Source organism: Chiloscyllium plagiosum, chromosome 7 (assembly GCF_004010195.1).
Source record: "Chiloscyllium plagiosum isolate BGI_BamShark_2017 chromosome 7, ASM401019v2, whole genome shotgun sequence".
In the NCBI taxonomy this organism is placed as follows: domain Eukaryota; kingdom Metazoa; phylum Chordata; class Chondrichthyes; order Orectolobiformes; family Hemiscylliidae; genus Chiloscyllium; species Chiloscyllium plagiosum.
Genome location: NC_057716.1, coordinates 76539136 through 76556289, shown reverse-complemented (window position 1 = coordinate 76556289; position 17154 = coordinate 76539136). Strand labels below are relative to the sequence as shown.

Sequence of the window (17154 nt, the reverse complement as noted above, 5' to 3'; positions counted from 1 at the left end):
CAAGTAAAGCTAAATGGCAAAAAATGGGAGTGAGTTCACACTCTGAAGGTGTTGAACTCAATATTAAGTCCAAAGGTTGTAAAATGCCTAGTATGAAGATGAGATATTGTTCATCCAGTTTGCGCTCTAATTCGATACAATATGCTGAAGACAGGCAAATGGGCATGCAAGCAGGATGCTGTGTTAAAGTGAATGACTATGGGAAGGTTGGGGGCCATGCTTGCACATGCAAGTGTTCTGCAAAGTGGTCACCCAGTCTTTGTTTTGTATGGTATAAAATGTTGTTTCACTTTACAGTGGTATTCTTGCAAATATCCTCTGATGAATGACAGATGAAGTTTCAAAACACCTTTCTAGTAATACTTAAGTTTTGAACTACCAAATGACTGACCGTTTATTTTACATTAATTTTCCACTATTCCCCGACTCATGAAGTTCCCAGCATCATAGCTAATTTGATAAACCCACATGATATGGAGAAACAACTGAGCAGAACTGGATACAGCAACAGCCTGATAACATCTCAGCTGCAATGAATACTCTCGCGCCAGAGTGAGCTGCTTTCACTCAAGGTATTTTAGTTCAGCCATAACGTCGGCGTCCACCTGACAAATTTGTCTAGGTAGATCCAAACCACAAATAGCAGGCAAGTTCTAATTCAACCTGTTACCCATCAGTCTACTCTCAACCATTAGAAAAAGTGTTGTCGACAGTACTATCAAGCAGCACTCACTCATCAATAAACCGCCCAGTTTGGATTCTGCCAGGACAATTTTGCTCCAGGTCTTATTACAGCATTAATCTGAAAATGGACGACAAAATGGAAAAGAACCAAATTCCAGATGTGAAGAGAAATTGACTATCTTTGACATCACACCAGCATTCCATTCAGTGGGATAATAAGGAACCATAGCAAAACATAAAATTAATGCAATCAGTTGTAAAGCCCTACATTAGTTGGATGTCTTATGGAGCTCCAAAGAAAATCACTGTGGTTGTTAATGACCAAGTCATCTCAGCTCCAGTATATCATTGCAAACATTTCTCAGTATAGACATGTCTTAATCAACCTGTTCAGAAAAATGATTACACACCTCCAGAGCAGGTCGGACTTAAACCTGGGCCTCCGGGCCACTGCACTACACGGGTAAATATTTTCATTCAACATTCAACACAATTATCATAGCTGAACCCCCCATTTGATCACCAATAACCAAAAAAAGAAACAGAAACAACCACATAATTACTGTGGTTTCAACAGTATTGGTAAGAGCAACCACCACACAGTCCTTGTGGAGACAAAGTTCCACTTTCACATTGAGAATAGCCTCCAACGTGGTGTGTGACACTATCACTGTGCAAAATGGGACAGATGTAGAACAGATCTAGCAACTCAAGACTGGGCATCCATGAGGTGCTGTGGGCTATCAATAGAAGTAGAATTGTACGCCAGCATAATCTGTAACCTCATGGCCTGGCATATCCCCAATTTAACCATTACCATTAAGCCTGGAGATCAACGCTGATTCAATGAAGAGTGCAGGAGGGCATGCCAGGAGCAGCATCAAGCATATCACAAGATAAGATGTCAACTTGATGAAGCCACCAAACAGGACTACTTGCATGCCAAACAGTATAAGCAGCAAGTGATAGACAAAGTTGAGCAACGGATGAGACCTAAACTCTGTAGTCCTACCACATCCAGTCGGGAATGGGAGTGGGTGATTAAACAACTCACTGGAGGAAGAGACTTCGTATATATATATCCCCATTGTCAATGATGGAAGAGCCCAATACATCAGCGCAAGACATAAGGCTGAAGCTTTCGCAGCAATCTTCAACCAGAAGTGTCAAGTGGATGATCCATCTTGGTTTCCTTTTGTGGACCCCAACATTACAGGTACCAGAATTCAGCCAATTTGATTCACTCCACCTGATATCAAGAAACAGCTGGAGACACTGGATACTGCAAAGGCTACAGGCCCTGAAAACATTCCAGCAATAGTACTGAAGACTTGTGTTTCAAAACCTGCTGCTCCCCTAGCCCGGCTGTTCCAGTATAATTAGAACACTGCCATCTACCCAACAAGGTGTAAAATTGCACAACTATTCCCTGACACAAAAAGCAAAATAAATCCAATCCAGCCAATCACCTCCGTATCCGTTAATTCTTGATCATCAGGAAAGTGATGGAAGGTGTCATCAACTATGCTACCAAGCAGCACTTGCTCAGCAATGCCCAGTCTGGGTTTTGCCAGGGCCACTCAGCTCCTGACCTCATTACAGCCTTGGTTCAAACATAGACAAAAGAGCTGAATTCCAGAGATGAGGTGAGAGTGACAGCCTTGACATCAAGGCTGCATTTGACTGAGTGTGGCATCAAGGAGCCCTGGCACAACTGCAATCAATACGTATTGGAGGGGCAAAGTCTCTGGTGGTTGGAGTCCTACTTGGTACATAGGAAGATGTTGTGGTTGTTAGAGGCTAGCCACCTGAGCTCCAGGACATCTCTGCAGCAGTTCCTCAGGGTGGTATTCGATGCCCAACCATCTTCAGCTGCTTTGTCAATGATCTTCCCTTCATCATATGGTCAGAAGTGAGGACGTCTGCTGATAATTGCACAATATCCAATTCACAATTCCTCAGATACTGAAGCAGTCCATGTCTGGACAACATCCAGGCTTGGACTGACAAGCGGACAGCAACATTCGCATCAGACAAATGACAGGTTGTAACAATCACCAATAAGAGACAAGCTCTCCACCGCCCCATGACATTCAATGGAAGCTGGGAATTTTGCACTCAATATCTCTCCTCCTGTCTCCCCAAAGCCTATAGCTAAGTCAGGAGTGTGATAGAATACTCTTCCACTTCACTAGTGAAGCACAACTCCAACGGCATTCAAGTAGGTCAACACCATCCAAGACAAAGACGACAGCTTGAATGGCACCTATATACCACGCCCTCAATCACTGGCATGCAGTGGCACCAGTTCTCAAAATCTACAAGATGGATCACAGTAATTCATCAAAGCTCTATCAACAGTACTTTCCAGATTTGTGACCTCTGTCACCTAGAACAAGGGCAATAAAATAGAATCATAGAATTGCTACAGTGTGGAAACAGGCCATTCAGCCCAACAAGACCATACCAATCCGCCAATGTGTAACTCACCCAGACCCATTCCTTATACTTAGCCCTGAATGATGCACCTAACCTACAAATCCCTGAACGCAATTTAGCACGGCCAATTCACCTAACCTACACATCTTTGGACTGTGGGAGGGAATCGGAGCACCCAGAGAGAAGGTGCAAACTACACACAAAGAAGCCCAAGGCTGGAATTGAACCAGGCCCGTGGGGCAGTGAGGCAGCAGTGCTAACCACTGAGCCACCATGCCACCCCAGTGCATATTGAGAATGCAACCACCTGCAGGTTTTTTTTTAGATTAGATTACTTACAGTGTGGAAACAGGCCCTTCGGCCCAACAAGTCCACATCGCCCCGCCGAAGTGCAACCCACCCAGACCCCTACATTTACCCCTTACCTAACACTACGGGCAATTTAGCTTGGCCAATTCACCTGACCTGCACATCTTTGGACTGTGGGAGGAAACCTGAGCACCCGGAGGAAACCCACGCAGACACGGGGAGAATGTGCAAATTCCACACAGTCAGTCGCCTGAGGCGGGAATTGAACCCGGGTCTCTGGCGCTGTGAGGCAGCAGTGCTAACCACTGTGCCACCGTTTTGCTCCAAGTCACTCACCATTCTGACTCAGAACTGCATTCCTTCAGTGTCTCTGGACCAAATTCCTGGAATTCCTTCCCAGCAGTACTATGGGATGACCAACAGCACAAGGACAGTAGCTGTTTAAGAAGTAGCACATTATAATTTTTTAATGGGCAATAAATACCCACATCTCAAGAACGAATGCAAAAAAAAAACTCTCCTCGTACCATTTTCAAACCTTTGGCTGAAAATGCAAGGTGCTACCTCTGACCAGTCCTCTAACAGTTTTGGTTGATGATCAGATATTTTGAAGTAATCAATTCGACATGCACTTTTTGGCTGTTTCTTCGACTGCTCAGCATTTCCCCAGATGGCACAGACAAGCTTTGAAACTTATACAGTGAACTGCCAGTTAATGAGCTAGGTTAAAAATGATACTGCCAACAGAATTTATGGAAAAATAAACAGATAAGATTAATATGATGACCAATCAGCATTAAATCTCCTGACATGGTGAACAAGGTTTTAGAATGCATGATCCATTTCTGTAACCATCCATTCGTAATCAACTCAACAAAAAAAAACTGAACAATGCCAATCACATAAGATATAGGAGCAGAATTAGACCATCTGGCCCACTGAGTCTGCTCTGCCATTCAATCATGAGTGAGATGTTTCTCAATCCTTTTCTCCGGCCTTCTGTCCGTAATCCTCGATTTCCTTACCAATCAAGAGCTTGTTGATCTCTGTCTTAAATATACTCAATGACTTTACATCCAGAGCCTTCTGCAGCAATGAATTCCACAGAATCACCATCGTCTGGCAGATGAACATCCTCTTCAGCTCAGTTCTAAAGGGTTGTCCCTTCACTCTGAGACTGTGTCCTCAGATTCTAGTCTATCTAGGGGAAGCATCTTCTCCAAGTTCACTCTAGCCAGGCCTCTCAGTATTCTGTATGTTTCAATCAGATTCCCCCTCATCCTTCTAAACCCAACTGAGTACAGGCCCAGAGTCCTCAACCACTCCTCAAATGACAAGCCCTACATTCCCAGGATCATACCTGTGAACCTCCTCCTGACCATCTCCAACGTCAGCACAACCTTCATTACAAAAGGGGTCCAAAACTGCTCACAATATTCAAATACGGCCTGACCACAGCCTTTTACAGCCTCGGTACATTTCTGCTCGTATTCTAGTATTCCTAAAATGTATGCTAAGATTGCATTGGCCTTCCTATCTGCCAAGTGAACCTGCATGTTAATCGTAAGAGAATCCTGAATCAGGACTCCAAAGTTCTTTGTTCTTCAGATTTCGGAAGCCTTTCCCACTTCATAAAATAGTTCACACATCTTTTCTTCATATCAAAGTGCATAACATCACACTTTCGCACATTGTATCCCATCTGCCAAGTCCTTCTACAATCTCCCCACTTTCTTAACACTACCTGACCTCTACCTACCTTTATGTCATCTGTAAATTTAGCAACACTGCCCTCAGTTCCTTTGTCCAGATCGTTAATGTATAATGTAAACTTTCATGGTCCCAAGAAGGGCTTCTGCAGAACTCCACTAGTCACCAGCTGCCATTCTGAAAAAGACCTCTTTATCCTGACTCTCTGTCTTCTGCCAGTACCTTGCCCCTAACATCATGGGTTCTTATCTTATTCAGCAGCCTCCAGCATGACACCTTGTCAAAGGCCTTCTAGAAATCCAAACAGATCACAGGTCTCATATTTCTTATCAACATACTAGCCCTTAGTGATATCATCTGAAGACATGGCCTTTTTTTTGTATATACGAATGACACCCAGCCCAACACACCACTGCTCCCCAGTTGCTAGTAGTTTATTTGACTTCCAGAATTCAGGGAGTATAAATTTCCTACAAATAAATACTGGGAAGATTGAAGCCTTTGTTTTTGATCACCACTTCAAACAACCTTAACAGTAGCACAGAACTGTTATTCACAGGAGGCCATTCAGCCCATCATGCTTGTACTGGCTTTTCAAATGGCTATTATTTAGTGCCTATCTTCTGCCTTGGCCCCATATCCTTGCACACTATTTCTATCAAAACAATTATACAAAACCCTGTTAAAATGCCTCAATTGAACTATCATATTTCTGGGCAGTGCACGCCATAGCCTAACTACTTGCTGAGTCAACATGCTTTTTCTCATAACACTTTAAATCTATGCCCTTTTGCTCCAGTTCCATTTATGAATGGAATTACTTATTAACAACTGACTCCATCCTTCTTCCAACAACTGTCTGAGATTAAGTCAATCTGTTTGCAATATCGATGACACACTTAATCTAGATATGAATGTGTGATCTTAAATTCATGTCCAAACTCTGCCTATTTCTACTTCTGTAACATGACTCAACTTCACTCCATCTCAGGATATCCAAAACTTTGCTGCCCTGTGTCATAATTCAATGTAAATCTCATTCCCCTTGTAATTCTTGACTTGCTGAGTGACACTGGTTTCTGATCAAGCAACACCTTGATTTTAAAAACCTTTAGGATTTCTGCATTCACCCAATTCTGGCCACATATAAAAACTTCATTTTACTCTCTCAACGTCTGGTGGCTGTGCCTTCAGCTGCCGAGGCTATAAGCTTTTGAAATCATTGACTATACTACTATCTCTTTACCTCACTTTCCCCCTTATATAAGCAAACTTCTTGCAACCTATTTCTCTGATCAAGTTTTTGTATACTGGACCTAAATTCATCTTATATGACATGGTGTCACTTTTTTTTCTCCACCACAATACTTGTGAACTTGGGGTCAATGTGTTATCTTAAAGACTACATATTTATCTATGAAGTATGCCAAGTCATGAAACCCAACAGAAAAATTTATATCATCATCCTTGTTTTGAGGGACTGACAACAGATTGTACTATAGACACCCCCAACAGTCAGGGGGAAATTGAGAAACAAATTTCTCAGAATAATAGGGTAGTTATGGTTGGGGATTTTAAGTTTCCAAACATAGGCTCGGACTGCCATAATGTTAAGGGCTTGAATGGAGAGGAATTTATTAAATGTGTATAAGAAAATATTCTGATTCAGTATGTGCATGTACCAACTAGAGAAGGTGCAAAACTTGAACTACTCTTGGGAAATAACTCAGGACAGGTGACTGAGGCATCAGTGGGGGAGCACTTTGGGGCCAGTGATCATAGTTCTATTAGTTTTAAAAAAGTGATGGAAGAGGATCTAAAAGTTAAAGTTCTAAATTAGAGGAAGGCCAATTTTGACAGTATTACGCAACAACTTTGAAAAGTTGATTTGGGGCAGATGTTCACAGGTAAAGGGATGGCTGTAAAATGGGAAGCCTTCAAAAATGAGATAACGAGAGTCCAGAGACAGCACGCTCCCGTTGGGATGAAGGGTGAGGCTGGTTGATATAGGGAATGCGGGATGACTGGACAAATTGAGGCTTTGGTCAAGAATAAGAAGGAAACATACGTCAAGTATAGACAGCAGGGATCGAGTGAATCTCAAGAGGAGTATAAAAGCAGTACAGTACACTTAAGAGGGAATCAGAATGGCGAAAAGGGGAGGATAATATAGCTTTGGCAAATAGTGTTAAGGAGAATCCAAAAGGATTCTGCAAATACATAAAGGACAAAAGAATAACTGGAGAGAATAGGGCCTCTTAAAGATCAGCAAGGCTACCAATATGTGGAATTGCTGAAGATGGGGAGATAGTAAATGAGAATGTTGCATCAGTGTTTACTGTGGAGGAGGATAGGGAAGATAGAGAACGTGGGGAAATAAATAGCGACATCTTGAAAAATGTCTGTATTACAGAGGAGGTGGTGCTTGATGTCTTAACAGGCATAAAGGTGGATAAATTTCCTGGACCTTATCAGGTGTACTCTAGGCTCTGTGGGAAGCTAGGGAAGTGATTGCTCAGATATTTGTACCTTAGAGACCACGGGTGAAGTGCTGGAAGACTGGAGGTCAGCTAACATGGTGATACTATTTAAGAATGGTAGTAAGGAAAAGCCAGGGAAGTATAGACCAGTCAGCCTGACGTCACTGGTGGGCAAGGTATTGAAGGGAATCCTGAGGGACAGGATTTACATTTACTTGGAAAGACAAAGATTGATTAGGAACAGTCAACATTGCTTTTGTGCGTGGAAAATCTTGTCTCACTAACTTGATTGAATTTTTTGAAGTAAGGAAGAGGATTGATGACAGCAGAGTGGTGGACATGATCTAAGTGGACTTCAGTAAGGCATTCGATAAGGTTCTTCATGGTAGACCGGTTAGCAAGGTTAGATCACATGGAGTACAGGAAGAGCTAGCTATTTCAATACAGAACTGGCTTGAAGGTAGTACACAGAGGATAGTGGTAGAGGGCTGCTTTTCAGACTGGAGGCCTGTGACCAGCCATGTGTCTACTGATTTTCATCATGTATATAAATGATTTGTATTTAAACACAGAAGGTATGGTTTGTAAGTTTGCAGAAGACACCAAAATTGGTGATGTAATGGACAGGCAAGAAGGTTACCTCAGAGTACAAAGGGAGCTTGATTAGATGGTCCAATGGACTAGCAAGTGGCAGATGGAGTTTAATTTAAGTGTGAGGTGCTGCCTTTTGGAAAGGCAAATTAGGGCAGGACTACACGTTTAACAGTAAGGTCCGAGGGAGTGTTGCTGAACAAAGAGACCTTGGTTCATAGCTCCTTGAAAGTGGAGTCCCAGGTAGATGGGATATAACGAAGAAGGCATTTGGTATGCAAGGTCACAACATCAAGTATAGGAGTTGGGAGGTCATGTTGCAGCTGTACGGTATATTGGTCAGGCCACTTTTGGAATACTGTATGCAATTCTGGCCTCCCTGCTATAGAAAGGATGTTGTGACACTTGAAATGGTTCAGAAAAGATTTACAAGGATGTTGCCAGGGCTGGAAGGGTTGAGTTGCAGGGAGATGTTGAAAGGGCTAGGGCTGTTTTCTCTGGAGCTTTCCAGGCTGAGAAGTAACCTCATAAAAGGTTTATAAAATCATGAGTCGCATGGTTAGGGTAAATAAACAAGGTCTTATTCCTGGGATGGGGAGAGTCCAAAACTAGAGCGCACAGGGTTAAGTTGAGAGGAAAAAGATGTTAAAGGGACCTAAAGGGCAACTTTTTCACACAGAGGGTGGTCTGCATATGCAATGAGCTGCCAGAGAAAGTGATGGAAGCTGGTAGAATTACAACATTTAAACGGCAGCTGGATGGGTATATGAATAGGAAGGGTTGAGAGGGACAGGGGCCAAATGCTGGCAAATGGGACTAGGTTTATTTCAGTTATCTGGTCAGCAGGGATGAATTGGACCAAACGGCCTATTTCCATGCTGTAGATCTCTAGGACTCTCTGTACGTTGTTTTTTATAAATCTAGAATATAGGTTATAGTCAGGAATTGCATAGAGTCATAGAGACGTACAGCATGGTAACAGACCCTTCGGTCGAACCCGTCCATGCCGACCAGATATCCCAACCCAATCTAGTCCCACCTGCCAGCACCCGGCCCATATCCCTCCAAACCCTTCCTATTCATATACCCATCCAAATGCCTCTTAAATGTTGCAATTGTACCAGCCTCCACCATATCCTCTGGCAGCTCATTCCATACACTTACCACCCTCTGTGTGAAAAAGTTGCCCCTTAGGTCTCTTTTATACCTTTCCCCTCTCACCCTAAACCTATGCCCTCTAGTTCTGGACACCCCGACCCCAGGGAAAAGACTTTGCCTATTTATCCTATCTATGCCTGTCATAATTTTGTAAACCTCTAGAAGGTCACCCCTCAGCCTCCGACACTCCAGGTAAAACAGCCCCAGCCTGTTCAGCCTCTCCCTGTAGCTCAAATCCACAAACGCTGGCAACATCCTTGTAAATCTTTTCTGAACCCTTTCAAGTTTCACACCATCTTTACGATAGGAAGGAGACCAGAATTGCACACAATATTCCAACAGTGGCCTAACCAATGTCCTGTACAGCAGCATGACCTCCCAACTGCTGTATTCAATACTCTGACCAATAAAGGAAAGCATACCAAACGCCGCTTCACTATCCTATCTACCTGCGACTCCATCTTCAAGGAGCTATGAACCTGCACTCCAAGGTCTCTTTGTTCAGCAACACTCCCTAGGGTCCTTACCATTAAGTGTATAAGTCCTGCTAAGATTTGCTTTCCCAAAATGCAGCACCTCGCATTTATCTGAATTAAACTCCATCTGCCACTTCTCAGCTCAATGGCCCATCTGATCAAGATCCTGTTGTAACCTGAGGTCACCCTCTTCGCTGTGCACTACATCACCAATTTTGATATCATCTGCAAACTTACTAACTGTACTTCTTAAACTCTCATCCAAATCATTTATGTAAATGACAAAAAGTAGAGGACCAAGCACCAATCCTTGTGCACTCTACTGGTCACAGGCCTCCAGTCTGTAAAACAACCCTTCACGAACACCCTCTGAATTCTAGCTTTGAGCCAGTTCTGTATCCAAATGGCTAGTTCTCCCTGTATTCCGTGAGATCTAACCTTGCTAATCAGTCTCCCATGGGAACCTTGTCGAGCGCCTTACTGAAGTCCATATAGATCACATCTACTGCTCTGCCCTCATCAATCTTCTTTGTTACTTCTTCAAAAAACTCAACCAAGTTTGTGAGACATGATTTCCTACGCACAAAGCCATGTTGACTATCCCTAATCAGTCCTTGCCTTTCCAAATACATGTTCATCCTGTCCCTCATGATTCCCTCCAACAACTAGCCCACCACCGACGTCAGGCTCACTGGTCTGTAGTTCCCTGGCTTGTCCTTACCACCTTTCTTAAACAGTGGCACCACGTTAGCCGACCTCCAGTCTTCCGGCACCTCACCTGTGACTATCGATGATACAAATATCTCAGCAAGAGGATCAGCAATCACTTCTCTAGCTTCCCACAGAGTTCTCGGCTACACCTGATCAGGTCCTGGGGATTTATCCACCTTCACCAGTTTCATGACATCCAGCGCTTCCTCCTCTGTAATATGGACATTCTGCAAGATGTCACCATGTATTTCCTCACAGTCTATATCCTCCATATCCTTTTCCACAGTATATACTGATGCAAAATACTCATGGTATAAATTAAAATAAATGTAGTTTATTTAACTTGTGTCAGATGTCCATTTCGGCTTTTGCTGTTTACATTCTACTGGAATTCAAGGTTTGTCTCTAGCTGGGTATGAAGCAACATCTTTGCAGTGGAAGGAGAAATATTAATATGGTGCTGTCCATGACCATTATTGTGAATCTATTATATCTTAAAAGTTTGTGAGAAGATTTGTAGCTCGGGTGTTCGTTGTTGTGGTTCTGTTCGCCCAGCTGGGAATTTGTGTTGCAGACGTTTCATCCCCTGTCTTGGTGACATCCTCAGTGCTTGGAAGCCTCCCGTGAAGCGCTTTTGTGATGTTTACTCCGGCATTTATAGTGGTTTGTCTCTGCCGCTTCCAGTTGTCAGTTCCAGCTGTCTGCTGCAGTGGCTGGTATATTGGGTCCAGGTCGATGTGTTTGTTGATGGAATCTGTGGATGAGTGCCATGCCTCTAGGAATTCCCTGGCTATTCTCTGTTTGGCTTGTCCTATAATATTAGTCTTGTCCCAGTTGAACTCACGTTGCTTGTCATCCGCGTGTGTGGCTACTAAGGATAACTGGTATCGTGTCGTTTCATGGCTAGTTGGTGTTCACGGATACGGCTTGTTAGCTGTCTTCCTGTTTGTCCTATGTAGTGTTTTGTGCAGTCCTTGCATGGGATTTTGTACACTACGTTGGTTTTGCTCATGCTGGGTATTGGGTCCTTTGTCCTGTTGAGTTGTCTGAGAGTGGCTGTTGGTTTGTGTGCTGTTATGAGTCCTAGTGGTCGTAGTAGTCTGGCTGTCAGTTCAGAAATGTTCTTGATGTATGGTAACGTGGCTAGTCCTTTGGCTTGTGGCATGTCCTCATTCCGTTGTCTTTCCCTTAGGCATCTGTTGATGAAATTGCGCGGGTATCCGTTTTTGGCGAATACATTGTAGAGGTGTTCTTCTTCCTCTTTTTGGAGTTCTGGTGTGCTGCAGTGTGTTGTGGCCCTTTTGAACAGTGTCATGATGCAACTTCTTTTGTATGTGTTGGGGTGGTTGCTTTTGTAGTCCAGGACTTGGTCTGTGTGTGTGGCTTTCCTGTATACCTTTGTGGTGAATTCTCCGTTCGGTGTTCTAGGAATGGGAGTTGGTTGTCCTTTTCTTCCTCTCTAGTGAATCGGATTCCTGCGAGTGTGATCCAGTGTGTTTTTTCTACTTCTGTGTTTTTAATGATTACAAAGGTGTCATCTACATATCTCACCCAGAGTTTGGGTTGAATTTGCGGTAAAACTGTTTGTTCAAATCTTTGCATTACCGCTTCTGCTATGAGTCCAGAGATGGGTGAGCCCATGGGTGTGCCGTTGATTTGTTCATATATTTGGTTGTTGAATGTGAAGTGTGTTGTGAGGCACAGGTCCAGTAGTTTCAGTATGCAGTCTTTGTTGATAGGTGCCCCGTCATGTTGTCTGTTCTGTATGTCCAGCAGGTTGGCTATTGTTTCTCTGGCTCGGGTTTTGTCAATAGAGGTGAACAGTGCCGTTACATTGAATAAGACCATAGTTTCTTCCTTACCTATGTGTATATTTCTGATGATGTCCAAGAATTCCTGTGTTGACTGTATAGAGTGTCTGGATCCGCTGATCAGGTGTTTCAGTTTATGTTGTAGTTCCTTAGCAAGTTTGTGTGACGGTGTCCGTGGTAGCGATACGATGGGTCTGAGTGGGATGTCTGGTTTGTGCACTTTAGGTAGTCCATAGAATCGGGGGGTGGCGTTGCTTTCAGGTTTCATTCTCTGTCGGTCAAACCTGGTTATCTGTCTTTTTTTTGCAGGTTCCTCAGTGTGTTTATCCTATTGGTGAGCTGTGGGGTGGGGTCAAACTCTCTCCTTCGGTTGGTGTTGGTATCTTCAAGTAGTTGTTGTGGTTCACAGGAGGCTCCCAAGCACTGAGGACGTCACCTAGGCAGGGAACGAAACGTCTGCAACACAAATTCCCAGCTCGGCGAACAGAACCACAACATCTATTAAATCTAGCATTCTAGTTTATATTTTACTACATTAATCACACAAGATTATCTTCTCTAAAAGATGGCTGCAGTGTGAACAAAATGCAATATTTTAAAATCGATTACTATTTCTATTTACTTCAGTTTACAGCTACACCGTCTTCAGACGGTTCCTTCACCAAATCAAAATGTGTCAAATCATCCATCAGAGGCTGCATGCACACTTATTGCCCATCACTTGCCATTGGGAACTTACAATATATATATATATATATATACAGAGCTTTGCCACAAGCAGTGTTTATGTCACTTCAGGAATTGGAGATTGGTGCCTGGTGCCAATGCACTGCAGTGAAATAGATGACTACATGCTTCAATGCTGCCTTGTAGTGCTGTTAATAACTGTTGTCAGTAGAAAAGGAGACTGCTTGATGTTAACATCTGTTCTTGGAACAAAGGATTTTAGCAACTGAGTTAAGTTGCAGAAGCTGGGGGCCCTACTCAAGAAAAACAGATGATTGTGGGGGAGATATGATTGAAACGTGCAGAGTATTATTCTGTTCCCATTTGTTGATAGTATAAAATCTAAGGCTTTCAACAAAAGATGGAGTTTACGAGGAAAAACCTTTTATGTACAGTGAGGAAATATTTTTAATTTACTTGTGGGATATGGATGTTGCTGGCTGGTCAGTGTTTATTGCCAATCCCTAGTTGCTTTTCAGAAGGTGGTGGTGGTGAGCTACCTTTTTGAACTGCTGCAGTCCTTGTGCTGTAGCTGGACCCACAATGACCTTAGGGAGGGAATTCCAGGATTTTAACCCAGTGGCAGTGAAAGAACAGCAATATATTTCTAAGAGAGATGTTAAGTACCCTGAAGGGGAACTTGCGAGTGGTGGTGTTCCTTGTATCTGCTGCCCTTTTCCTTCAAGATGGAAGTGGTCGTGGGTTTGTAAGGTTCTTTGGGAAATTTCTGCAGTGCATATTGTAAATAGTACACAATACTATTACTGACCATCAGTGGTGGAGGGAGTGGATGCTTGTCACATGGTGCCAATCAAGTAGGCTGCCTTGTCCTAGATGGCTGATAAGTGTTGTTGGAGATGGACTCATCCAAATAAGTGTGGAGTATTCCATCACACTCCTGACTTGCGCCTTGTAGATAGGAGGCAAGTTATTCACTATGACCCTCTGGCATACTGTTGTAGCTATTGCATTTTTATTATGAGCCCAGTTGAGTTTCTGGTCAATGGGAACACCATTGTTCATAACAGTGTGTTGATAGTGGGGCATTCACTGATGGAACACCATTGAATATTAAGGGATGCTTGGTTGACTGTTTTGATTGGTTTCCTGGGTGCTTTACAGATTTCAGGGGAGTGTGTTTTGAGTGTTGGCGCACTGCTGATTTTGAAGAAAGTGAAACACTGAGATGCAGCAACCTCTGATGTGTGAACTTCCCATTTCCTAAAGTTAGGTCAAATATGGCAGCATGGTAAGGGACATTTAGATATCCAGCAACAATATTGGCATAAATTGGCTAAATGGCCAACCATGCTGAAGCATCATAGGTAGACTGGTTACCATTAATTCCTAAATTTGAGCAAAATAAATAGTCGGAATATAAACATGCTTATGACTCTATTTTACCTGAGCAAAGAATCATTGTAAAAATTTGAAAAAATTAGAAATATGAAATGAGTTTTCAAGGGCCATAGTGACTTTTCAGCGTAATTATGAACCTACCATGTTGTTACAAAATGAGCTACATTCAACAACATGCATCTTCAAGGGTATTTACAGTAAAACAAGTTTTCTAAAAGGTCACCCTCTCATTACGGTAGCACAGTGCTTAGCACTGCCGCCTCACAGCGCCAGAGATCCGGGTTCAATTCCCGCCTCAGGCAATTGTCTGTGTGGAGTTTGCACATTTTACCTGTGTCTGTGTGGGTTTCCTCCGGGTGCTCCGGTTTCCTCCCACAGTTCAAAAATATGCTGGTTCGGTGAACTGGCCATGCTATATTGCCCGTAGTGTTAGGTGAAGGGGTAAATCTAGGGGAATGGGTCTGGGTGGGTTGCTCTTCGGAGGGTCGGTGTGGACTTGTTGGGCCGAAGGGCCTGCTTCCACACTGTAGGTAATCTAATTAGTTCAATGATTGCTAAGTAATTGAAATCTGGAGGGAGATCAGTCATGTTCCCCATGGACAAATGTAAACTCACTGACAGCAACTTCAGGATTCCAGCATTTGCTGACTCCAACACTGGCTGCAGAAATCTATATCAATGGTGCTGAGGTGGAGATGGTCGAGAGCTTCAAGCTCTTTGGAGACTGTCTAGTCCATCACATTGATGCTATGGTCAAGAAAGCACACCAATGCATCAACTTCTTCAGATGGCCAAGGAAATTCAGCATGTCAACAAAGATTCATACCAATTTTTATAGACGCATCAAGTTAACAAGATTGGATCACATAGAATACTGGGAGAACGTGGACTCAACATTGGCTGGAAGGTGGGAGAAAGAGGGTGGTCGTGGAGGATTGCTTTTCGGACTGGAGGCCTACGACTAGCAGTGTGCCACAAGGATTGGTGCTGGATCACCTGCTTTTTCTCATTTATATAAATGATTTGGATGTGAATATAAGAGGTATGGCTAGTAAATTTGCAGATGACACCAAAATTAGAGGTGTGGTGGACAGCGAAGAAGGTTACCTCAAATTACAATGGGATCTTGATCAGATGGGCCAATGGGCTGAGAAGTGGCAGATGGAGTTTAATTCAGATAAATGTGAGGTGCTGCATTTTGGGAAAGCAAATCTTAGCAGGACTTATACACTTAATGGTAAGGTCTTTGGGAGTGTTGCTGAACAAAGAGACCTTGGCGTGCAGGTTCATAGCTCCTTGAAAGTGGAGTTGCAGATAGATAGGATAGTGAAGGTGGCATTGGTATGCTTCCCTTTATTGGTCAGAATATTGAGTACAGGAGTTGGGAGGTCATGTTGCAGCTGTACAGGACATTGGTTAGGCCACTGTTGGAATATTGCATGCAATTCTGGTTTCTTCCTAACTGAAGGATGTTGTGAAACTTGAAAGGGTTCAGAAAAGATTTAGAATGATGTTGCCAGGCTTGGAGGATTTAAGCTATTGGGAGAGGTTGAATAAGCTAGGGCTGTTTTCCCTGGAGAGTTGGAGGCCGAGGGATGACCTTATAGAGGTTATAAAATCATGAAGGATTTGTCCCCCAGTCTAGGGCAGTCCAAAGACAGAAGGCATAGATTTGAGATGAGGGGGGAAAAATTTAAAAGGAACTGGAGGAGAAACTTTTTCACTCAGAGAGTAGTGCATGTATGGAATGAGCTTGTGGTGGAGGCTGCTGCAATTACAACATTTAAAAGGCTTCTGAATGGGTACATGAATGGGAAGGGTTTAAGGTGATGTAGGCTGAATGCTGATATCACCTACCTTAAGAGACCAAGACACATAAATAGAAAGCGGGACATAACACCAGCGTTTTACCGGGGAGGCTCACTGATGATGTTACCGAGCACGGTGATGAAACATTTGAAAACAAACCTTCCAATTCAGCGAGCAAACTTCCAAACTCAACTCAACCTGAGCTATAAGTCTTCTTAAAAATCGCAAAGGTCTGTCTTCATACTGTACACCTTTATGACTCTTATCCAGATGCACCACAGCATAGCTTGTCTTGGCAACTGCTCATCCAAGACCGCAATACATTACAGAGAGTTGTAAATACAGCCCAGTCCGTCATGCTAGCCAGCCTTCCATCTATTGACTCAGTCTATACTTCCTACTGCCTTGGGAAAGCAGCCAACATAATCAAAGTTAAAATCACATAACACCAGGTTATAGTCCAACAGGCTTATTTGGAAGCACTAGCTTTCTGAGCGCTGCTCCTTCATCAGGTGGAAGGAACAGCGCTCCAAAAGCTACTGCTTCCAAATAAACCTGTTGGACTACAACCTGGTGTTGTGAGAGTTTTAACTTTGTACACCCCAGTCCAACACCGGCATCTCCAAATCACAACACAATCAAAGACCCCTCCTACCCGAGTTATACTCGGGAATGTTACGGCACAGTACAGGGCCTTTGGCCCTCGAAGCTGTGCCGACGTATGAAAATAATCTGATGCCCATCTAACCTACACCGTTCCATTATTATCCATATGTATATTCCAGTGCCCATTTAAACACCCTCTTTTTGATGCTCTTGTGTTGGGCAGAAGATACGAAAGTTTGAGAATACGTATCAACAGATTCAAAACAGCTTCTTCCCTGCTGTAAT

The 17154-nt window shown here is 43.2% G+C and overlaps 1 protein-coding gene across 5 annotated transcripts in view; it reads right to left on the bottom strand.

Annotated features, from left to right (window-relative positions):
- Positions 1 to 17154, bottom strand: part of LOC122551719 (speckle-type POZ protein-like A) — a 213542-nt gene that overhangs the window by 77887 nt on the left and 118501 nt on the right. The gene's annotated exons all lie outside the window — the stretch shown is intronic.